This window comes from Cupressus sempervirens, chromosome 2, assembly GCF_028749045.1.
Source record: "Cupressus sempervirens isolate cs-2001-9-10 chromosome 2, ASM2874904v1, whole genome shotgun sequence".
Taxonomy (NCBI): domain Eukaryota; kingdom Viridiplantae; phylum Streptophyta; class Pinopsida; order Cupressales; family Cupressaceae; genus Cupressus; species Cupressus sempervirens.
In genome coordinates, this window is record NC_143119.1 from 394095998 (window position 1) to 394122753 (window position 26756).

General features: G+C 31.9%; 1 pseudogene; it reads left to right on the forward strand.

Moving 5' to 3' along the window:
* Positions 1-708: 708 nt before the first annotated feature.
* Positions 709-17489, forward strand: LOC149572794 (AP-1 complex subunit mu-2-like; annotated as a pseudogene).
* The last annotated feature ends 9267 nt before the right edge of the window (positions 17490-26756 follow it).

The window sequence follows — 26756 nt, forward strand, 5'->3', positions numbered from 1 at the left end:
ATTTGAATCACATAACACATCATGACAACTAGCCACATAATTGGTATGACAGAAATCCCACAAAACCTCTGGTGTATGTCCTAGACTGGTCAACACCTACTCGACACCAAAATCCCAAAGCATAGACAGTATAAGCAAAACAGTATAGTTTCATAGTTTGCGTTTGATTTACAATAATACACAATAAGGTAAAAAGTAAAGTTTCAGTTTTGTGTTCAATGTATGTTTCAAGTGAATGAATTCTCAGTTTAACCCACCCAATAACCCATTCAATTATTCGACTCATATAAATAAAGTTATGCTCATGATAAAAGTTAATTTTCTTAAAAGATTAGTCTGAGTGTGCCCATTTATTTCTTTAAATTATAAAAGTAACACTTTACTAACTTTAATCGATTCATTACAATTTTGTCAATAATCATTAACAATAATAAATAAGTGTACAACTTTGTTAGATAACCCTTGTTATTAATAATTCCTAATTAAAACAGATTTAATTAAGTTAATTAATAACTTTGTTTATCTATATCCCAATTATTAATAATTTATTTAGTTATTAATAAAAATTAATAATAATATAATTTTAAAATTTAATAATTAAAATTTTATATATAATTAAAATTTAATAACTTAAAATTTAAACACAATTAAATTTTAATTAAAATTTAATTAAAAATAAAATACAATTTTTTTAAAAAAATCATATATATGAATCACGTTTATAGCCCGCTGGCTTTTAAGACTGGCCGCAGCCATAAAGTCTGCGGCAGCCTTGCCATAGCAAGTTGCTGCTGCAGCAGTCTCTGCTACAACAGCGCCCTGTCCGCTAAGTTATGAAGGACACAGGGGTAGGGGGTGGGTAAAATTTATTAGATATATATTTTTAATAATTAAATCGCCCACACATAAAATATATATATATATATATATATTTTAAATTTAAAAATATAATATTTCGAAAAACATTTTATTATAATTACTATTATAATTAAAAGATTTGTGTATTCTATACAATTTATTATATAACTCTTTTTTTTTATCTCACACACACACACACACACACACACACACACACACACATATATATATATATATCATTTTTACACAATATTTCTTTCAGTTCATATTAAAAAATATATATATATATTTAATCCATGATTGAAACTTCAGTCTAATAGGAAAAATAAATCTTACCCTTTGAATTCTCCATCCTAAGATTTTCATTTCCAAAAACAAACCCTTCCAAATTTAAATTTCTTAATTTCTATTTTGATCCAAAGAACAGATCTCGATTTAACACTAATTCCTTTCAATTGTAGAACGAGGTTATCTAAATAGTTTTTCAAACCCGATTCCCAGAAGAAATCAAATCACAAAAGATTCAGAAGAAAGGTAGCAAGATTCATTCAATAAAATTTGAGAAAGCAATTTCCAACAAGCACGAAGAAGACAGAGATCCGAAAGTGTTTTCTAGAATGGTTCACAAACCCTACCTTGATCTGATGCTAACAATCTGGTGAAAACCTTGCTAATCCAAACCCTTCAAAGCTTCCGAAGATTTCTTTGTTCCCCTTTCCAAAAGTGTGTTCCCTGAAACCTGTGTGTAAAAGACTTGTGTCCCCAATAATGACCCGAAAACCTCTAATATAGAATCTAATTACCTTTAGGGTTTCTGTCACCACAACTCTAAAATAATAATTATTTTATTTAATTAATTCATTCATGCACAATTAATTTTCTTTTTAAATTAAAATATTCTTTTATTATTCCTTTCATGTACGTTAAGTGAATCATTAAATTACTTTATTTAACTATCCACTTGACTTCACTTTAAATTAATTTATTAACTTTAATCTCATGTGCACATTATTAAATTATCTTTATTCAAGTTCACATGTTTTTTTTATCTTTTAATTAATCTCTTATATTTTAAACTCATTCATGCGAACTTAAATCTTTTTGATAATTAAATATCTTTTCACTTTTAATTTCATTTTTAGAAACTTAATTGATAAAATATTTATTAAGTTAAATAACAATAATATTTAGCATTTATTTAAAAATGCACTCTAAATATATTATTATTAAATTAAATAAATATAATCATGTTCTAAATTTAAACTTTATTTAACTTTTTAATATATTTAGAACGTTTAGTTTGATAAATATTTATTAACTTAAATAACAATAATATTTAGCATTTATTTAAAAATGAACTCTAAATATATTATTATTAAATTAAATAAATATTATCATGTTCTAAATTTAATCTTAAAACTTTTATCTTCAATTTAATTCTTTATATTTAATTAATTTCTCGATTAATTAAATATAATTAAATATTCATAATATCATAATAATTCTCCATTAAATTAAATTATTAATTTAATCTATTAATTAGACTTAATTAATAGAAATTCATCAAAGACTCACAAAACAACATACGCACAAAATACTCAAGGGTTTAAAAAGGGTAGACAGTCTGTTACGAGTCCTCCTTGCAGGACAAGTATTATAGGCTTATGGCTAGGATTGGACCTGATCATTATCTTCCCATTCTCACCATTTGATTATTTGTAATAGGGCACGCTCATCCTAGCAATTTAGGGAAGTCGATGCCCGGTACCTGCATCCTGCATAAAAGACGAGCATGTACATGTATATAATATATCTAAACTAAACAAACAATGGCAGGGAGTGGTTCATCGTGTAGATCCCGACTAGTAGGTGACTACGACTCCCTCCCTTAACCACATCAAACATGTCAGACAGAAAGATAAAATAAATACGCACACCATACACATGCAAGTATGGGGTAAGTATCGTAAAAATCACAAGTCTAACATCAAATGCGTACATATAACAATGCATCTCTATCAATACAACATAATCATCATTAAAGACATCATGTTAACATTTTTATGAAAGAAACCACATTTACTAACTAGGATCATCAAAATACCATTAACAACACATGAATGAAATCAACTAAGCAATAATAACCGATACATTTGTAATTCAAGACATGAAATAATATCATAATATTGTAAATCCAATATCTCTAAACTAATCAATGCATAAAATCAACCTAAAAGAATTTGACAATGATAACAGAAATGCGATCTAGGGGTAGGCACTACATTATTAACAATAACATTCCTCCGTGGATGTCAATAAAGAGGGAGCACATTATGTTGGCAATGATTGTTCCAGGTATCTTATCATTTGATAGTTATTAATTTACATGTACTTACAAATCTCGCAGTAAAACGATCATAATAATTATGTAATGTTACTATTCATTCAAGTAGGTAAATATCAAGTTAAAGATATGAATTTATATATTGAGCCTCTTATCGATGAGTTGGTGGAGTTATGGAACAGTGTCACTATGTATGACATGTCTAGACCAATAGGACAAAGACAATTTCAATTCTATGCAATACTTGCATGGACAATACATGATGCCCCAGGGCTAACACATTTTTGTAGTATGTTATAGTGAATTCAAGTTGTGCATGATAATTCTAATTATAAAAATCAACATATTTAATAATCCAATTATATCATTATCTTGTAGGTCTTCAAACAAAGGGAAAATTTGCATGTCTAGTTTGTGGTCCAAAGATGAAATCTCGTCATTCAAAAAGTTTAGGAAAGTAGGTGTTTGATGAGTGTAGACACTTCCTCCATAGGAATCATAAGTATCAAAGTACGAAAAAATATCTTTCCAATGGGAAAGGAGAGTCTACATCAAAGCCACAAAGAATGACACCTCGCCTATGGAAGTTGGAATATAATAGAATTAATCATCGAGGTAATGTCATTCCACCTAATGGTTTATGTTTGTAATTTATATATTTCTATTGTGATTTTTGTTTACTAATTGTGTAATTGATGATCATGAAGGTCATCAAGGCAGTACTGACAACCTTCCAAAGGGACTAAAAAGCTATCTTAGACAATTTAGCAGGTTGCCCTACTATGAGCACTTACAAATTGTGCATTTTTTTGATTCTATGCATATTGGAAAGAATATAATAGAGACATTGTGGAAAATATTGGATGGAAGGCATGACAAAGAAAAAATTGTCAAAATTTGTAATGACATTCATGAATCCAATCATGCATTGAAGAATTTCATTCACTCAAATAGCAATAGAGATCAAATTAATATAAGTGCCCTTCCTTGGTTATTAACGGAGCAGCAAAGTGATGCCATAAAAGAAGTCATACGAAAAATTTGATTTCCCATAGGATTTTTTGTGAACATAAACAATCTCATATTAAAAAAAATTGAATTTGGGCTAGGGCTCAAAATGCATGATTGGCATACTTTCATCAAGGTAAGTTATGTTCTTCTATATTTACAATATATTCATAAACTATGTGTATTGTTCGTTATGTTATGTTAGAAAATAATGAAATGATTGGTTTATAATTACTGCAGTACATGCTTCCTCTATCTCTCCCAGAGCCCTTCAACAATAACATCAAACAAGCGATATACGATCTTGGAAAATACATGAGGTAAGTAGTAATATCTGTTCAATTTGTTGTATATAATTATTATATTAATGATTTTTTTTCTTGCTATGTAATCTATTGTATATTATTTTGTAAAGTCTCATATCTATATATTTTTTGTGACTTGAATCTCTTAATGTAGGTGGTTGTCATTTAAAGAAATCCATAAAGAAGATATAAACTATTGGTAGAGAAGAATTCCTAATTTACTATGTGAAATGCAAAAATGTCTACCTCCAACTTTTTTCAATGCACAGGAACACTACCTCATACACCTAGTTGAGGAGATTGAATTGTGTGGACCTGTACACACTAGGTCAATGTGGATGGTTGAGAGGCACTTGAAATATTTGAAGGCTTTGGTTTGACAAAGAGCACATCCTAAGGGTTCTATGGTATACTAGACTATGGTGTACATTACTAAATATCTTCCTAAGTTTGCATCAAATATTCATGTAGATCACATTTGGGATCTTGAGCCTTTTAAAAAATTAGAAGGGGAGTACTTGATGGGGAAAGGTACATTGAGGAAAGTGAGAGGTAATAAATTATAAGATGTTATTGTAATAAATTATTTCTTAATCTTCAAAATAAATTGGTTGTAAGTTGTCTAATTTTTTTTTATATAGGTGCTCAAGAGTGGGATGCACTACATTTGTATATTGCAAACAATCTTGATTGGATGACGGTATGGATTGAACGATGTCAACATTCTGGTCGAACATTAACATGGGAAGGTGTATCTTCATTGGTTAAAGAAGCTCATCATAATGGAGATTCCAATGTTATGCAAAGGGAAATAGATTTAGCACGTGGTTTAAGAGATTTTTAGGTACGTACAAATTTATTAATCACCCATATGTTTATCAACTCATGACATAATAATTTTGACATGTTTCACATATTATTGCAGGTTAAACACCACAAGGCTATGTTCTATAATGATCAAAAATTTTGCGTCAAATTGTTGGATGACACAAAGAAAACTTGTGATTGAGGAATAACTACAATCTTTCAAGTGACTAATATTTCATCTAGAAATGACTTACATCCTCGAGAGTCTGAAAATCGATACTATGACATTTTGGATGATATACTTGAGTATGACTTTAGTTCCTTCAAATTAGTACTCTTTGTTGTCAAATGGTATAGGCTACGACTTAATCCAAATGATCCTGATAGAAGTATTATTGAACATGATAATAGATTTACAATGGTTAATACAAGGTCATTTGATCTAGTTGGGGATGAGCCCTATGTTCTTCCAAGCCAATGTGAGCAGGTATTTTACTCAGAGGTTCCACATAAACCGGGTTGGTCATTTGTTGTTAGACATGAATCGAGAGGAAGGCCAATAAAGTATAATGTGATGGAAGAAGAAGATACCGAAGAAGTAGAAGATGATGTAGATGTTGCTATTGATGATGAAGATGAAGATGATGTTGATGTTGATGATGATGATGTTGATGATGACGACGATGATGACGATGACGATGATGGCGAGGATGATGATGATGATGATGATGATGATGATGATGATGATGAGGATGATGATGATGATGATGATGATGATGATGATGACAACGACGAGGATGATGATGATGAAATTTAGAGGTATGCCATTAATCCTTAATCTATTTAATATTCATTTCTTGATAGAAATATATTTGTCTTATATGGTTACATAGTTTATTCATTATCTATTTAAAAGCTACAAGTTTCAACTAGAAATAGAATACTGCTAATCTAAATTAACTATTAATCTAAATTAATTAAATGAAGCTATTTAAAACACATATTGATGTGTGAATGTATTGAGCCTTATTTTCTTTCAGGTCAAAAGCATTTGTAAGTGTTTAGTTTAGAAAAGGGAATTCATTAAATATCTATAAAAGGGAGTTTTACCTAGAATAAAATTCATATGGAAAACATAATATAAGTGCTTAGCCCTTCACTATGCCTACTTCCCTAGTAGGCTTATAATGTGAGCCTGATTTAAGTGTTATATTGTGTACCTTTTAATGTTTTTAATTTTTATTGATGCTTATGATGGATGTGATTATGATTATGATGTAATTATGCTCATGATAATTGAATTACATTTGCAGGAAACTGAACCCCTTTCAAGAGCATCCCGCATAGTCTCATGGATTGACAGGTATAAGTCAATACTCCTTATAGATAGTCTATTTAATACACTTATCAATAGTAAGATTAATATCTTCTAAGATCTCTCCCATTTGCAGGTACCAGCAAATAGGTATTTGTCAGAAGTGTCTTCCTCAAGTGAGGGAAATATACGAATAGAAGAGGAAAGTGAGACATGCAGTTTATCTAGAACAGGGAGATTAACTAGAGGTCAAAGGACTAGAAGGAAATTCAATAAACACATGAAATTTTTCCTTGCTCAAGGGGGTTCATGTTCTTATGATGATGAGATAGAAGGCAACATCAAGGTGCCCTTGAGGTACCAACATCTACAGAAACATTGGGTACCCAAGGAACTTCCTCCAATAAACACTGATTTTTGTGTTAACGAGAGGATATATCGCATAGCACCATTATCATTACATGGTTTGGGCCAATTTTCTATGGACGGCATAAAGGTGTCTTACAACAAAGTTTCTGAATTGATGGAGTATGTTGGACCATGTTAAGATTACAAAAGTTGGATGCATATTGTTCAATATAAAAAATGTATGCGTAGGTATGCCCTCTCAGAAAATTATATACAACAACAAGACAATAATCAAAGTAAAAGTGTGGCTATATATATTGATGGAAGGCCAAAAGCAACAGGGAATATTGTGGGTTTTATAAATAATGCATGACCTGGGTCAACTATAAAGCAACCCAATTGCATATTTGAGGTGCGCGAGGGAAATCGTGTATTCATCTATGTGATAAAATCAATATGTGCAAGGGAAGAGCTTCTTATTGATTACAATTTGAACCGCATAGACACAAATGAGGCTACTATCATGGGGGTGGTATATAATATTAAACCAACTTCTAATCAATGACTCCAACATACCATTTAGTCAATAAATTTTTGGCTAACATTTTTATACTTGATGTTTGACACAGGGGTACAATATGGAGCAACCGCCCAGAGGGGATGCTAGCGATGTTCCTGGCTCATCTACACATGAGTAGGTAAAACTCATTGTAATTGTGCAAACTAGATAGAAATAAAAATGTTGTTTTTTTAATGTTGTTTTCTTCATTCTTTTGGAGTAATTTTGATAATACTAACACTATTGTTGTCACAGAGGGCCAGTGGTCAGAGGGAGGGAAAGGAACCTACAGTCCCTTAATAGCCCACCCCTGAGGAAGACCCTTTTTATATTGATTTAGTAGAGACTGATGACCCAATCAGTTCAATTAAAAAGTTGCTAAAGAAAATTGGCAAAGAAATGATACATTTGGCAACCATTAAGCCTACTACTCAAGAAATAAAAGATAGGGCATCTGAATTGTTGCACACCTCTGAAACCTTAAAAGTAAGTATTAATGAAATTTTTAATTATAAAAAAGAGTTCAATAGTGGTTTTTATGTTATGCTCTTTTATGGCATTAATTAAAATATGGATGCATTGTCTTTACAGAGTTTTTTGCGTGATTTCGAGCCCCATTCCCATGATGAGGGTGCTGCAGGTGGTTCAGGTAGATCACATGTTCCATTCCCCACTTGTTTTTTCCACTAAATATATATAGGAATTATCATAATCATTGACAATACATGCTCAAACAATCCTTTTTTTTAATGCTCTAACAATCTTGTCCATGCTAGTCCACATGTTCTAAATTTATGCATGCTCTAACAATTTTATTCTTCAACTTTAGATCCTATGATGATGCCACCTCCATCCAGGACAACCACAAATCTCTTTTCGACTACTGAGTCGACAACATGTAGCTTACAGGCATCGACTATTGTACCATCTACTGGTACACAAATCCCTTTTTTTTCTCTCTTTTGTTATGTGTTTAAGTGTTATGTGTTTATATTTCGTGACAAAGACTTATGAAACTTATGAAACTTTTTGCAATAGGAGTTGCAGCATCATTTCTTGGATGTTCCTATGTTCCTAGTATAGGAAAAGTGAAGGATGTCATATTGATCGTTAGTGATGATGAAGGCATTCACTGAAAGTAGCCATAGTTCTAGGTACTTTAAAGTTATTATTCTATAGTGATATAATAGTAATTTAGTTTTTGATCACTCTTCATCTACTAATGATCCCATGATTTTTTTGTAGGGAATGATGTTTTTTGGAAAAAACTTGGTGATGAGTGTTTGCAAATATTCGAGCCCACCGTGTGTACTTGGTGGAACATCACATCCTAACTAAAACCCCAAACCACTATTTTGATTTCATATCATTGCTAGAATAGTTTTCCTTTTCATCCATTTCTTGAACTATATTAAAGGCAGCTTCACTTCATTTATGAGTCTAACTTTTTTTTTTTTACTTAAAAGGTGGAATAACCAAGACAAAAAGTTGAAGGATGATCTTATAGAGAGCATGACCCAATTCTTTGGACCTTGTGCATTCGAGAGAAACAAGCTCCTTGAAAAAGTTGGTTTATGTTTGAAGTATATTAGGGACCAGTACAAAAAAAATTTACGAGATAACCCTAGGTACGAGCGTCTGCCCTATGTTCCTGAGGCTGAGTGGCAGGCTCTGATTTTGGATGGAAAGTATAAAGCTGACAAGAAAAATGCAATTACACTAGTAGAGAGTACATCAAGGTATGTGATACTGTTGAGAATGTAATTATGTACTAATTAACCTCTATATTTATACTATCTAAAATATTTCAAACTTTTCATAGATTTCCTGACACATCAAAGGCAACAAAGGCAACACTAGAAAAGCACGGGACACACAAGCTTAGCTCTAGTGGTTTTTCAAAACTTCAAGCACGAGTTGTAAGTATTAGTAAATGAAAAATTGTATCAAATTTTTTATATATTGTGATGGGAAATGCTAGGATAGACTAGCTTGTCTATGCTCCTGATCCTCAACTTTTGCAACTTTTGTATTTCCTTTTGATATTTTAACTACCCTCCATTGGTTGATGAAAAAATGCAAGTAAAATTCACCATACCACGCAAAAATGCAGGGCTCAAAGTTCAAGAGATGCCTCACAGAAGAGGATAAGAGAATTGGCTTCCAACAAGGCTATAGAGCCATGGCTGAATGGCTACGAGCTGAAATTAGTGTGGAAGGTTCTAATAATGATGCATCTGAGCCACAGGTAAATAAGCTAAATGAAATTTATTTCAAATTGAATACTTTACCAATTAGTCTATTTGATGTTAAGTTCCAATATAAAGTGAGTATATCTATTTTAAGCAAGCAATGATAACAATGCATAGGATGTTGGAATGCAGCCTAACAATCCTTCTACACAATCTGTGAATGTTGAAGGTACGCATGATGTGCATCCCAGTGGTGGAGGTATACATTTGCTATTAAATTTTTTATATGTAATTGCAATTGGTGTTTGGATTAACGTAACATTTTGTATAGTAGCTATAGAGGATCGAGGGGTCGATGTTCATGAGCGTGTTGATGTTGAGTCTAGACAAAATGATGTGGTCAGATTAGGTAGAGAGTGCCACAGTTATGTTATTTAAAATAATTAAATACTTGTAACAATTATAATAAATTATTTTTAATTTAACTCTTTTATTTTTTATTGCAGAGGACCCCCCTTTGCAATAGCATAGGAATTTGAGATCATCAAGAATAGAGAAAAGAACAACTGATGAGGGGGGAATTGATGGTGACACTGATGCTCCTCTTAGAGCTTACATAGAAAAAAGAAATAGAAAGAAAAAGAAGAAATGATTGTCATCTACATACCTTAATTGATAATGACTGAATTTTATGTCTCAATGAATTTAATTATGTGCTAATGAATGTTTATGAATTATGTGTTAATGCAAAATATTGATGAATATTGCATGTTTATGAATCTAATGTGTTAATGAATGTTATCATGTGATATTGATTGAATGTTACATTTTATTAATGGTTGAAAGAATGAATGAATGTTAGATGTTAATGGGGAATGTAGAGTGATGTTAGGGGTAGGCAGGTGGGGCGAAATGAGCTTCCACCTTCACGTGGTTGGCCCTATTTAGTAGAGAATATTAAACTATTCTCGAAACAATGTGAAGCTCAATAAGATACTAAATATTTCTCTATTTTATCCTATGTTTAGACTGTTGTCCTATGCATCTAAGGCTTCATGCTTTGAACTATCATGAAGTTCTAAACTTGTAGCTTTTTTATTGCATCCTTGGATCTCAGCACTATCTTGGGACTATGTTATCACCAATAATAGGATTATCATAATTAACTAGGGAAACCCTTGATCAGCACTATCTTGGGACTGTGTTATCTGAATATGTCGCTTCTTGGAAGAGGTTATTTTAAGCAAAGGGAATTAGGATTTGATCATATTAGTGATGCTAACACAACACAACACACACTCCGGCCCCAAGAAAAATGCTTTTGACCTGGAGCTATGGATCAGTGAGGCCACAAATGGGGGACCTCATCCACAATTAACAAAGTTAAGGGTCAACCCTGAGAGAAAATTGGCACAAGCCTACAATGAAAATGGCCTAGTGGTTGTTTGAACCTTGTTGGTCCCTACACCATCACCACCGCCACTTAACCAACATACTTAGTGGTGAACCTCACTTTTAATATTACTAAGCAGTAAAGGAGGTATCACTGTTAATACTTTTCAATTTCCTGTCCATATTTTATCGATCCTTCATTTGAATCCATGTATGGTGTAGGGGCACACAAGAAAAAATGAACCTACAGGGTACACCAAGAGCTATGTAGGAGATAATGAAGGTACAAGGGAAATCAATGCCTAATGGAGACCTATTGAGTTATTTGATGATGAATCATGGCTATTAAAGCCAGTAAATGTAATAAATTTCACAAAGTTGACAAAATGTAAGGTATTGCCAAGAATAGGAAAATTGGCACAAATAGGGAGTCAATATGATGTAAGGGGTCATTTGAAGTCCTAGGTTTTCCTAGGAAGAATTATGGGTGGATGGTAGTGTTTACATGATGTAATAGGCTATTAAAGCCCCTAAATGATGTAAAATGCACTCAAAGTGCAAGATCTTGTAAAATTGCCAACATTGGCAACATAAGACAACTTAGGCTTGAATGGGGTTACTTAAGGTTATAGGTGTGTGAAGAGTGTTTTAAAAGGTCTTTTAGAGTCATTTAGGAATGAAATTATAGCTTTCATAAGTCTTTAGCCGAGAAAAGGTCACCAAAGATAATGAAAGGTAATGATGTTAAAAAAGTTATAAAAACTGTCTATTTGCTATCATAAGATAGTTACAAGAGCAGTTGGCATCCAAGGGGGCTTTAGTTCAGTTTTATGAGTCAGTTAGATGGGAAAACATTTAGAAAAGAAATTTCTTTATAAGACACAAGGGAAGAAGTTGAAGAGAGGTGTATGTAACAAGAAAATAAATAAATCAAAGAAATCTTCTATTCACTGTCACAGTGACAGTTTCCTAATTGCAAGATTCGACTTCGTAATCCAATAAAGTTCTTTATATTCCAGATTTATTGTTGTTTCTCCTTGAAAATATTGTCATGATTTGTTAACTCTTGGCAAGGACTTTGTAAGTTATTTTAAAAAAAAAAAAATCTTTGAAATCTCTGTTGTCAGAGGGAACATGACTGATTGTCACAGTCTTGTAGTCATTAATGGAGACAAGCCTCTCCCACTTTCTATGAATGGGCTATAACTTGTGGGAGAGGAACTTAAGTTTATGAATATGTTTTTTTATGATTTTAATGTAGGAGGATGCAGGTGACAGTGAACAAAGAAAAGAACAACAGGGTGACTATTGTACCAAACAGTGAAGGTGCATTTGCAAGTTGCCACATGGTGAATATGAGAAAATGGAGGTTGGAATGGATAAATGTATGTTGAAATCATTTTAGGGAGTATTTTTAAAGGTGTTTGAGCCAATAGAAAGGTTTTATGAGTTGATTTAGGGTCTTTTCTAGGAAGCCCTAGGCTAGAAATCCTTAAAGGGATGGTTTGATGAAAAGGTGTCTAGCAATGCATGGAGGGTCAAACAAATTGTGGAATCCTATCATTTATTAGATGCCCTAAGACCGTTTCAAGGTTTGGGGAGTTGGGTGTGTGTGCAAAGCATAGTTGCTTTGTTAGGCAAGGGCTAATTAGGCATAATTGATGTAGTGATAGCCATAGAAAGGTGCAACAATCACATGTTGAGAAAATGATATTTGCAAGGTTTGAAGAAAACCATAAAGGATATTTAAAAAGGTGACTAAGTCACTAGGTTGTTTGGGGAGTTAGAGAGAAAAGTGTGATTTGCTGAAGGACAGGGCTACTAGATAGGCCTAGAAGGGCTAAAGTAGGAAATGGTGAAAGATGGGTTGTCGAAAGCTAGTGAAGAGTTGAAGCATGGTAGATAGGCCATGATAAGATGGCATAAGGTGTTAGGGTCAGTGAGAGATGCCGGAGTTGGATTTTGGTATGGTGGAGGTGCTAGGTACACTAGGTGACCTAGAAAGAAATTGATACAATAAGAGATTGTGGTAATGAGGAAGGAAGTGAATTTGTGGATATGGTGTGTGGAAGAGATCTACTAAGTCAGGGACTTCTTATTGATCCTTGAGTTGAACTCTAGTTCCTTGAGTAGATTCCAAGACATTGTTGAATCCTTGAGTTGAATAAGGTTCCTTAAGGGGATATTAGAAGGCTCTACATCAATTTAACTTCCAGTCCTCGATTTGAAGATTCTTTAGTTAGTTTGTGTCCACTTTCTTTAAAACTGGTAATAAAACCATTTTTAGAGGAATAAAATTCTTACATGGATCTATTGATAAGAACTCTTTTAAAACTGTGGAAAGAACACAAGAAACTATAGTTTCTGTTGACTCATCTGTGCTATGTGCATCATGAAGTTAAAAATTGCAATGTTGTACAAAGAAGCTTCTAAGATATGGAATATTTACATAGAGGTATGCAAATTACTTAAAAGTTAAAGATGTTTAGGTGGCCAATGTCACATAAATTACATTGTCTCGTATGAATATGTTCATTAAAATGTACCACCCTCTCTTATATCTTGTCTCTTATAAGGCTGAATTGGCCATGTGTGAGGATGGTTTCAACATATGTGTTTTGACAATTTTTTTGATGGGATTACATGGACAGGGTGATCCCATGTTACAAAATCTAGTAGTCTATGACAATGGGGTGACTTACATGTTCATTCAGCATAACAATATCTACCTTATAGAAGCATCAAGATAGAAATCTAATGCAGCTAGCTTACTATTATTTTTACATCGAGTTGTGGATGTAAGTTCAAAAATCTACACTTCTCATTCACAATTTATTTCTTGTCCAAGGCTCTATTTTCAATTATTAAATGGAATAGTACACTTAGGGAACTATTGAACCTATAGAGCCAAGGATTCTAGTGTATGCATATAATTCTTTTATTTGTAGCTATTGCATGCATATTTGGGTGTTATTACAGTAATCAAGAGTTGTTAATGTTCCTCTTTGTTTTCTGCTATGATTAGTGTGTTGCAATAACTGATTCACATGTCAACTTTAGGTTCAGTTTTGGATTGTCATGTGTGTTATTTCTGTAGGTATTCAAGCACTATTTTGAAGAGCTAGAAGAAGAGTCTTTGAGAGACAATTTTTTCGTTGTTGTGAGTGTACACATCTATTTTGAATCTAAGCCACAGAGGGTCGAGGGTTCATAATTCCTTGTAATGAACTATTTGAGAATATTTTATCACAAAATTAAAATTTAAAATATGTGTATATCATTTCACCACTTTTATTTCCCATTGTGCAGTATGAACTACTAGATGAAATAATGGATTTTGGGTATCCTCAATATACAGAGGCAAAGATTCTTAGTGAATTCATCAAAATGGATGATTATAGGATGGAAGTCACTCAGCGACCTCAAATGGCTGTTATAAATGTAGTTTCCTAGTGAAGTGAAGGAATACAATACAAAAAAAATGAGGTTGAAGGCTAATCCAGATTTAACTTTGTGCTTTGCTTGAATATGGCAATTGATATTTAACTAATTTTGTGAATTTAATTTGTTATTAAAGGTCTTTTTGGATGTAGTAGAAAGTGTAAATATTCTTGTGAGTAGCAATGGGCAAATAGTGCAATTTGATGTGGTTGGAGTGCTGAATATGAGAGCGTACTTGAGGTAGTTTTTTCCAACCCCATGCATAATCTTATTATTGAGTTCTTTTAGAAATAAAACTAATAGACTACAGAGAGGAAACATGGAACCATTTCCCATAATCTCTACTAAGTTGAAACACTATAAACTCCAGCTAGGTTCATGGAGAACATTATAATGTTACTGCACACCTATTTTCTTAAATATGTACCCTACTTGTGGAATGCCTTGAAATAGGAAAAACCCCATTTTCTAAGCTGAAAGGCCCATGTATGCTTATACACAGCTAAATGAATAGACATATATTATGAGAATGGGATTGGCACATGAGAGTTTGGATAATAAACATCTTGTGTTTATTTTTATGTGGTAGAATTATGAATTACCATTAGACAAAGAATCTACAAATTGTCCAACTTTTATAAGTACAAATATTATGTTCATATTCAGTGTTAAGATTTAATAAATAACAATTTTTTGGTCATGAGACAACCAACTTTGTTGCTGGATACTTGCATTTCAACAGATTACATGCTTTAGCGAGAATAAAACAAATATAGAAGAATAATGAACTGTGGTGGATGATTGAACATAGTCTAATTTCTTGGAGAGTTTAGAGTGATAGATTAAAAATCAAATTATAATGACCAAATGTTGAAGTTTAGATTATGTTACACTAGGTCCCATACCCAGACCAGGTCCAATTCGTACAGTTTGTAGGCCTTCCCCAGGTCTGTAATAGATGTATCTAGAATAATTTGGTCAGGACACCCGTGCCCTTGCCATATCAAAGCTGGATCCCCACAGCCGATCTTGGAAATAAAATAGTATGAAAAATTACAAAAAAAGAATAAAATACTGATATGTATATATCTTTAGACATTTTATATAATTATTGAGTGTTGAAAGTAGTTTGACAACTAATGATTTCTTTGTTTTATACATATGCCATAAGTATTAAACCTTTATAACTTTTGATTTAATATTTGGCATTGAATTATTGATTGTGTTTCATGGTTAATTTAGCTTTTTTTCGCAAAATGTGGCTGTTTCTAATTTTTATTTATCTATAATGTACTTTTAGCATGACTGCTGAAATGTTACATAGCTAGCTGTTAATGACAAGTGTATTTTGATTCACTTTTTTTCAGCAGAATGCCAGAATGCAAACTTGGACTCAATGATGGGGTGCTACTAGAAGCTCAAGGCAAAGTGTCAAAGGGTAAATCAATTGATTTGGATGACATCAAGTTTCATTAGTATGCAATCAAGCTCATTTTCTTATTCAATTCCTTAAATTATCAATTTTATCTTATATTAAAGTGCTTGCAAATTCCTTTGATGTTGTACTTGGTCTTTCTTTTCCATTGAAAAGGCATATGTTAATTTCTATTTCTTCTATCAGGTGTGTTCATCTTGCTCATTTTGAAAATGATAGAACTATATCCTTCATACCTCATGATGGGACTTTTGATCTTATGAACTTTAGACTTAGCACACAGGTTTGTTCATATATTCAAGAGAATGCAGTTGTCAAATCTTTGAAGTTTTGTTATGAAGCATATCCTTCTAAAGTAGGTTTCATATCATATGTTTTTCTTACTTTGTAGGTAAAGCCATTGATATGGGTTGAAGCTCAAGTAGAAAATCATTCAAGAAGCTGGGTAGAATATTTGGTTTGAGCACGTAGCCAATACAAAGATTGCAGGTTTCAAATTATCTCTCTGGCTTATGTATGCCTATTTTAGATCTGATTTATCTATTGTTTAGATAGATCTTTCTAACATGTTAGCTTCAAGGAATGGTTTAAGTATGACTGATATTTCTGTGTATTTGCTAATTTGTCTCATGGTTTTCTTTAACTTTGCAGTACGGCAACAAATGTTGAAATTAAATTGCTAGTACCAGCTGATGTATCTACACCTCATGTACGCACATCAATGGGTACTTTTGCATACTCCCTAGAGAGGGATGCTTTGCTTTGGAAAATAAAACCATTTCTTGGTGGAAAGGTATCTTGCAGCTTTCATTGGTTTTCTTATTCAAAGATGGTTAATAGTACCATGGTTTTAGACCCTGATGTTTTAATTTCTTGATTGACTTATTATTTGGGTTTTGATTCATGAATACATATTGAGGGCTGAATTTAGCCTTTCTAGCATAGCTGCTGAAGAAGCAACCCCAGAAAAGTGGGCGCCTATTCGTGTCAAATTTGAGATACCATATTTTACTGTATTAGGAATTTAGGTCATTTCTTAACTTTAGTTTATAAATGTAGATTATTGCTTTTGTGAGTATCATTAGCTCATTACCATGATTTATAACTTATCTTAAATTTGAGTCGTTTCAGGTCATTTTGGACTGACTCCATAAAAGTCATCATAGTGTTGGACCCTTTTGTGTGTTCACTTCTATATTTTTGATGAGAACAAGCTCATTGCTTATATTTATATTGGCCTCAATGAAAATCATTATGCTTTTTAAATATTTAGCTCCACAAGTAAATTGATGCATTGAATAAATGGTTGAGAATTTACATTTTGTTCATTTAGATTTAGGCTACTACTTTATAACAACTTTCTTTTGTTGCAATTCTTTACTGCAGTTCAAGTATCTGAAAATCATTGAAAAGAGTGGATATCAAGCATTGCCATGGGTGAGGTACATTACAACGGCAGGTGAATATGAACTAAGAATGATCTAGACTAGTGATAATTGAGAAATGTTGTAAACAAGAGAGAATGTGGTATTTGATCATTCTAATGGCTTATTAAGTTGTTTTCAGTTTCTAAATGAAGGATCAAGTAGAAGGATGTTATTTGACTATCCACCTAACAGTTGTGTCTTGTTAAAAACCCATCACAAATTTGGTTTTGATGTGTTCATCATTCTTTCTTTTATATATTTTGATTGCTTTCAACCGTAGTTTCTCGATCTCGCCTAATTTACTCTCTAAGGAAAAAAAAATCTTTGGAACGAACTTTGCTTCAGCACTAGGTGGGAGGATATAGAGATTAGTTACAGTCGATTGTTTCAACCACTAATCATTAGAATTGAGGTCAGCCAATAACCTTCTCTCCCCCTTCTCTAAATATATGTATTGTGATATCATATTATGATCTGAACAACTGCTTAAAAGATAACATATTCTAATTATTTCATGCAGGCAGAGAAAGTGTACAATCAGGCTGTTTATTTTAAGAAGACTCTCAAATGTCAAAATCAACCAATGTCTCAGTTGGAATGCATTGCAACCTCTGCAGTAAGTACATAAAATTATTTTAATTCCTTTTTCCATGACTTAGGTTTTGTTTATAGATGAATTTTAATGTTGGTTGTAATTAACTATTCGTTTGATATGTGGAAAGTGATATAAATTTAATAGAATTATTTGTATGATAATTTTAGGTAAGTGCAACAATCAAAGTGAAAGCTTTTGTCATAGCAGTATTTACAACATCCAGACGAATTGCAAAGTAATTATTTTCTTATTCTACATTATATATTCCTTGGACATTTGAAACTATCGAATTTGGGAAATTGCTGATAAGTTACAATTTGGTTTCATTTTTGCCACTATTGGGGTTTGGTTATCATAATCATTAGCTCATAATGTAGGCAATTTTGTCAATTCTAGATTTATTTGTTGCCATGCCAATGTGAATTTGATTTTTTGATATATAGATAACACATCTACAAATTCTGATTCTCAGCATGATATTTATGTTTTATTTGCCCCAGGTTGATTGCTAAGTATAGGCCTACTATGCTAGTAATTTCTATTGTCATCCCAAGATTGACAACAAATTGACTGAGATGGGGCTTTACGAGTGCATTTTAGGTATGCTATACATATTATTAAAAAAAAAAGTTGTTTTGTTTTTCTTCTACCTGAGTGACATGGATTAAAAATCAAAGTAGCTTTATTATTCTGTGTAATTTTTTGTTCAAATCATTCAATTAATGTTAATTAACAAAAAAATGATGAGATCAATACGCACATCTCAGAAAATTATGATGCTTCTTTACTGGCATTAATATTCAAAGATATTTTTGATCCAATTATATATATCGATGTATTCAATCTAATGCCACATCATTGCAATCTTTCTTCATAATATTTGTTTTCATTGAACCTTCCCAATTTTACTAGCTTTTGCTTCCATGGTTTCACTACTTCTATATTTGTATTTGTATAATCAGTTTCACTACATGATATTGTAGTGCACAAAATATATATTGCACATTCCTAGTCCACCATAGCCGGAAAAGTGTGTGCATGTTCAAGAGATTGTTTCTATCATAGTTTATCCTTATAAGAAAGCTTTTGAAAAGAGAAATGTAAGGAATCAATTTTAGGAAAATTGTCAGTACTCAATGATTTAAGCAACATAAGTATGACATATTAAGGCCTGAGAAGGAGTGAGGCAAAGGGAGGAGACAAGGGAGGTGAAGCTTCCAGCTACGTCATTCTCAACTACCTCCAACATCAAACAAAATCAAACCTCTTAAACCCTAAGTAACTTCATTTGGTCACATCTTATATTTGAGCAGGATGGTGTCTTATTGGTGCTCCTTCCATTATTTCATGATATATTATTATCAGGCCATCTGATCAGCTATAGGACAAAGATGATTCTTGAACAATTGAATTAGCAATATCGTTGATCTACATTGCATTTGGACACTTGGTTTGAGGTTCATCTCATCAATTCCCATTCATCACATGATCTTTATTTGATTAGACCTCGATAGAAAATATTGAGATTTCTCGAGCCACAAGTCCAGATCATCCAGGATTCAATCTCCACATATCATAAAGCCTGTATATAGAGCTGAGCATTCTCACACCATCCAAGAGCTTATGCAAGTGAAGCTTCCAGCTACGGGATGCTCAACTCTATAAACAGGCTTTATGATATGTGGAGATTGAAGCCTGCATGATTTAGGCTTGGGGCTCGAGAAATATCAATGTTTTTAATCGAGGTCTAATCAAATAAAGATCTTGTGATGAATGGGAATCGATGAGATGAACCTCAAACCAAGTGTCCAAATGCAATGTAGATCGACCGTATTGCTATTTTGATTGTTCAGGAATCATCTTTTTCCTATAGCCAATTGGATGACCTAATAATAATATCTCATGAAATAATCGAGGGAGCACCAATAAGACACCATCCTGCTCAAATATAAGATGTGACCAAATGAAGTTACACAGGTTTTAAAAGGTTTGATTTTGTTTGACGTAGCTAGAAGCCAACAATTTTTTTATGTTTTACTCTGTTGTCATCGCAATTGTGACGAGAGAGTAGTAGTGGTGACGCCATGTTCTGTCGCATCTCGTCGCAATTATGACACAAAAAATGATGAATTGCGATGGGGTTGCTGTAAAGGTGACACCCCCTTCCATCGCAATTCAACCATTGCTGTCGCAATTGCAAAACAAAAAGGAATTATTGTGACAGGGTTACTATTGGAGTCGCTACAAGTGGACACCTCAACTGTTGTTGCAAAAACCTTGGAGGCATCGCTATTGTGACGGATACCCCACGAATTGCAACGAGGTTGGTGTCACAAGAAAGGGGTTGGATTGCAATGGCTATGCATCGTAATTGCAACATAATAGGGTAGATGTCGTATTTTGCAACTTAAAAATAGCGACATCTATTACTGTGGCAATGGCGACACATAGCTGTCATAATTGTGACACATAGCTATCACAAATTGATGCCAAATGTATTAGTGGTCATTGCTATCGAACTTTGTTTGCATCCAGTCAAACATAAGCATGTACGTCACAAGTGGAGACTAGACATTGAAGATTATGAAAAAATATTGCATGTTATAAGTGTACATCATGGTTGATTAGACCTTTGAGATTTATTTTATAATAATATGAATATCAACTTTGATGAAATGTGTTTTTAATTGTATGATCATAGTCTTAGTTATCATTAGTTTAATTTAAAACTATAATATTAATTGTACTATGGATGAATTTAATGATTTAACAACTTGATATAAATAGGCTAGAAGTTAGTTCAAACTTACACAATTTCATTATCTATAGATATACATATCAAAAATAATTTAATGTGTTACAATTCTTAAATATCAACTTCTTTCCAAACTATTGAATTTCATCTTGAATTAAATGTGTTTAAATTAATTGTGATCATAAGTTCTTAATTTTCATTAATTTATTAAAAAACTATATAATTTAATAATTTAAATTAATTGTACCACATGGATGAATTTAATAATTTAACAACTTGATATAAATAGGCTTTAAGTTAGATCAAACTTATGCAATCATTAGATCTATAGATATATATCAAAAATAATTTAATATCTTACAATTCTTAAATATCAACTTCTTTTCAAATTATTGAATTTCATCTTAAATTAAATGTGTTTTTAATCAAGTATGATCATGTAAGTTCTTAATTATCATTAGTTTATTAAAAAACTATATAATTTAATAATTTAAATTAATTGTACCATGGATGAATTTAATAATTTAAATTCATTTAGATCAACTTTTTTTCAAAATAGATTGAATTTGATAAGTGAAAATTAAATGTGTTTTTAAAATTGTAAGATTATAAGTTCATAGTTATCATTTAGGTTAGTTTATTAAAAAACTATATATTTTAATGTTACTTTATTACATCTACGGTCATGTAGTCTTAAAGTTTAAATTAGTTTAAAATAATATGCACTTTTTTAATATTATATTTTGTAAAAAAATTATAAAATAATTTATTGGCTTACCTAATTAACATATTTTTATCCACATAAAACTAATATTTATCTTTAGCGGGTTAGTAATTGATAATTTAAGAATATTATATCTATCTAACTTCCTACTAATTGACAATTGATATACATATACACATGTCTCAAGATCATGTTCTATAACTATAACACAAAAAATATATACATATGTACACATATACACATCTCAAGAATAAACATCTATAGATCTAATATATCTCTATGTAACTGAAATGCAAACTATAAATCTCGAATCAATACATGTACATAGCAAAATATAAAAAGTCATATATACGTACATGTGATGGTATCTAACTACTAAAGTACTCAATAATCAAATAAATAGTGAAAGTATATGTATGTCATCAAGGTATTGAAATACACGTGTACATGTAAACTGTCTCTAATATATAAATGCATCAATATATATATATATATATATATATATATATATATTTGATCTACTACTGGAGGGACCCCTCAAGATGCATACGAAAAAAATGACCCTCTGATCGTGTCTCTTGTACATCCTCTCGCCAAGGCCCATCAACTGAGCCCTACAAATATATATACATACACATGTACATGTACATTCAAATTAAATACGAATTTGCACATATATAGATATATATCTAGTTTTCAAAATATTTAAATAACTTTAAACAAACTATTTAAAGCTTAAGTACCTGAGCACTATTAGGTGCCTCAATAGAATCATCTCTCTCACATACATGATGCCCTGAACTAGCAGTATGTGTAACCATGTGCTCAGCGACCTATGCCTGCATGATTTATTATGAGTTAAAGATCAAATTAAATATTCTAGATATATATCTGAATTGAATTTTTTAATAAATGAACATATTTTTTAACTTCATATATATTTAAAATTAAAAATAAATAATATATGTACCTGGGTCTCCGGAGGTGGAGGATGATTGGCAGACTCTATTGTATCATCTACCAATGCACTTGAGCCTGAAACTCTGACACCTGCTGAACCTCCCTCAGCACCATGTCGAATTGCTAGTAAATCTGAGTGAAGTGGACTATGTAACCAGCTGGGTTTTAGTGCTGCCAGGTTGAAACAATAGGTCCATGTAGGATGAAATACCTAGGCTCAAACTAGCATCAATCTCAGATAGGCCTTGCAACTGCTCACCAAACTCATCAAGACCCTCAACTGTGATCTAGACATCTCCAACTCGTATGCTCGAGTCATTTGTAGAGTGTCGTGAGCCTGGTGTTGAATGCTATGAGCTATGCATAGGTGTATCATTTGTCACTGGGGTGGCAGCCTGTGTCTATGGAACTATGCCAGGGCTCTAATGTTGTCTAACAACATCCATCACCAAGTGTACTAGAATCCCCTGTGTATCATAAATATAGTTGATAATATACAACATATCCTCAGAAAAATACAGTGCCATATCCATATGTGTCTATTGTCTTGAAAGATAATGAATATCTCATGGCAGTGGTAGCTTAGTAGTTCTATATGCATCATTAGAGGAGGTTCTTGAAGTGCTACTAGATGCTTGTGAAGATGGTTGACCAAGTGGATGAGGACATCGACTATGAAGATAACGAGCAATAGAATCTAATGTGATACTAGATGTTGTAGATGCAATGTGCCCAATAATGTCAATTGCTCCCCTCTAGGAAGTAATGATGACTCTATTTGCAATAGGCGCATGTGTAGGAGTCACATGAGGCATCCTCTATCCAACAAACTATCTAACATCTGCAGGTGGTAGACGATGTGCACTGCGGTACTAGTCACAATTTGTGATCCGACCACACCCTGTCTGCAATAATCAAGAATATCCAAGTAGTTGACATTGATCCCTATACAAAACTCAGTGTACAACTGCTGTGCAAAATAAAGGTGTATCTAATCATTATTAGGATAATGACCATGTGCTGCTAAAAATCATGGATAGATCATGCTAGCAATAACAAGGTTGCATCGTGTGACTCTATAACCTCTCACCCTACCCTATGTACCCTCATACGTTGGAAAGAGCTCTCTCTTGATGATGTCTTTGGGGGCTACCCTCTTGACATCATTGAAAGATGCATCTCCTAAGACCTTAGCCCTAGGCTTCCTAGATATGGAAGCTAATATGGTAGGAGTAAATGAATGGTGAGCTCTAAACCTAGCTGTCAAATCTTGTAAACTACTACATATCGTAATACATATGTCTCTATAAAGACCATCATCAAAGGTTGATGTAGAGTGTTGTAATCTAGCAATCTCCTACTCTGAAAATGAAAATAGAGCATCAATATCGATGTGTGGAGGTGGTGCAGTAGGACCTTCAGTAGGAGTTGTAGGTGCAGCCTGACCTAGAACAGGAGCTGCACTAGGAGACACGATAGGACCTACACCACTTGGAGCCGCACCAGGAGCTAGAACATGAGCTACACAATGAGCCCTACATCGAGGTACACCATGAGCTACAACACAAGCCCCACCATGAGCAACATGATGAGCTGCATGAGGAGCCAGATCAGGAACTACATCAAGCACTACAATAGGAATCACATCAACCTGTGCTGCAGTAGGAGCCACAGTAGGAACTACATCAGGTGCCGCATCAAACTAATTGTGTGAAGCCATATTTATAGAAATGTATGAAGCTCACTAAACTGCCTACTGTACATAGAATTTTTTATTTTTAAAATTAAAAATCATACACATGTATGTAATTGAACATACATCACACATCATGGACCTAGATAATCTATAACACATGGACTTAGATTAATTTTCATATAGGTAAGAATATAACATACACATGTACATATATAAGAACATATAACTTAGAATACATCTTACAATGTTTAATTAATAAAAGTTAATTATAATCTTTAACATAACTTGATTATAATTTATACAAACATAAAGAATGTAGATCATATATTTGAACATGTAAAGATCTTATATATATATATATATATATATATATATATATATATATATATATATATATATATATATATATATATAACTTACATTTTAACTCTTAAACCTTAATGATAAACAATAGTCCTAAATACTAAACCTAGTCATATTATAACCCTTAATCTTAGATGCTCAACCATAACTCCTAAATTTCAATTTGAACTATAGACCTAAATGATAAACCCCAACATTAAATGTAGCATTTAATCATAATATTTGATCCTAACTTTAATTATAAATGTTAAAACCATGATATAAACCCATACCCTAACCCTCTTTAAACCATACTTCTAACAATGATGTAAACCCATTTAACCTAGATCTAACCCTAATCATAAGATCATAAACCATAAACTTGTTAAACCATGACCCTAAATACTAAACCATAATCTTTATACAAACTTTTAATTTAGTATAAGGGCTTATAATTTAGGATTTAAGGATGTAACCTATCTAACCCTAATCATAATCATAAATCATAAATGTTAAACCATGACACTAAATACTAAACCCTAATATTCAAAATAAACAAGTTTGAATCATATATAATACTTGAAAATTCAATAATATATTTACTTATTATTAATTAAAAATGTGTTTTAACAATTAATTAGCTATATTTTCTATATTTTCTAAGTTAAATAGAAATAACACAACATTAATATATATAATAATATTTTTTAATGTGTGTTGTTTTCAAACAAGTGAAAATAGTATATCATTTGATTGAAGATGTTGTAAATTATAATTTAGATTTATGAAATAAAAAATACACATGTGCATGCACTCAATTTTTTATCATACTATTTTTTAACCATGTATATAGATCTCCAAATTTTCATATAGATTATATTATAGTTAGGACCTTAAAATATGGATATATATTAGTTTAATCAATGTTATGATTTAAGGAAAATTAAGGTTAGAGTTAAGGTAACTAGAAAGTAGGACAAGGTGCAAATTAGAGGCTCAAAAGTCTTTGATTTATAGTTAGGGTTGAAGATAACTTTAAAGTTGAGAGTTTGGTTATGGTTACATTTAATTGATTGTTATAGGGTTTTATTATACTTTGGGGGGTATATTATTAGAGAATTAAATTAAAGGGTAATAAATTATTTATATTACTCTTAAAGGATAATGTTTCAAGGTTTAGGTTTCAAGTTCATGTAAAAAAAGGGTCATACTTCATGTAACATACATGTGTTTAAATGTATGAGCATGTATCTCAAATGTAATTTTTAACAATTTAGGATTAGGGTCAACTTGTTTTAATTTTATGTAAGTTAGGCCTCAATTAGGTTTTGAAATAAGGTGTTAGTGTAAAGGTTATAATTAGGCTCAATTTTAGGGTAAGATTTAAGACCTTATGACATTGTTAGGGTTTATACGAACTTACATATTATTATTTAGCATTAAATTTAGGGGTTAATATTAAGGTCCATTGTTAAGAATTTAGGATAAGGGAACTTAGCATATGAAGTTTATGATTTGGTTAAAGATTATGATTTAGGGATATTTATTATCATTTATAAACAAGTGGGTTTAGAAATTAAATTTTAAGATCAAGGTTACTTGGTTAGGGTTAGGTTTTGGATGTACATGTATGTTATATATTCATGTACTAGGTAGATATGCAAATTAATCTACATTCTTGTATATGTATAATTTAGGATCTCCCCTTAAGACATGTCATTGAATTATATTATATAGTTAATTATATACTTAGATTAAGACATCAAAATCTTTAAGTATTCTTTTAGAATTACAATTTAGCATTTAAATCTAACATTTTAGGATCTTAGTGTACAAAGATTAGGGTTTAGTATTTAGGGTCATGGTTAAACATTTATGGTTTAAATGATTATTATTAAAGGGTTAGATCTAGAGGTTAAATGGGTTTACATCATTGTTAGAAGTATGGTTTAAAGAGGGTTAGGGTATGGGTTTTCATCATTGTTAGTTTAGTATGGTTAGAGGGTTAGGATTTGTATTAGGGATTAGATTTTGGATTATGGTCTTAACATGCAGTTTTAATATTTATAATTAAATTTAGGATCGAGTATTATGATTAAATACTAGATTTAATGTTGGGGTTTATCATTTAGGTCTACAATTCAAATTGAAATTTAGGAGTTATGGTTAAGCATTTAAGATTAGGGGTTATAATTTATGAAATTTATGGTTTTGCAATTAGGATCTTATGACCATGTTTAGTATTTAGGGTCC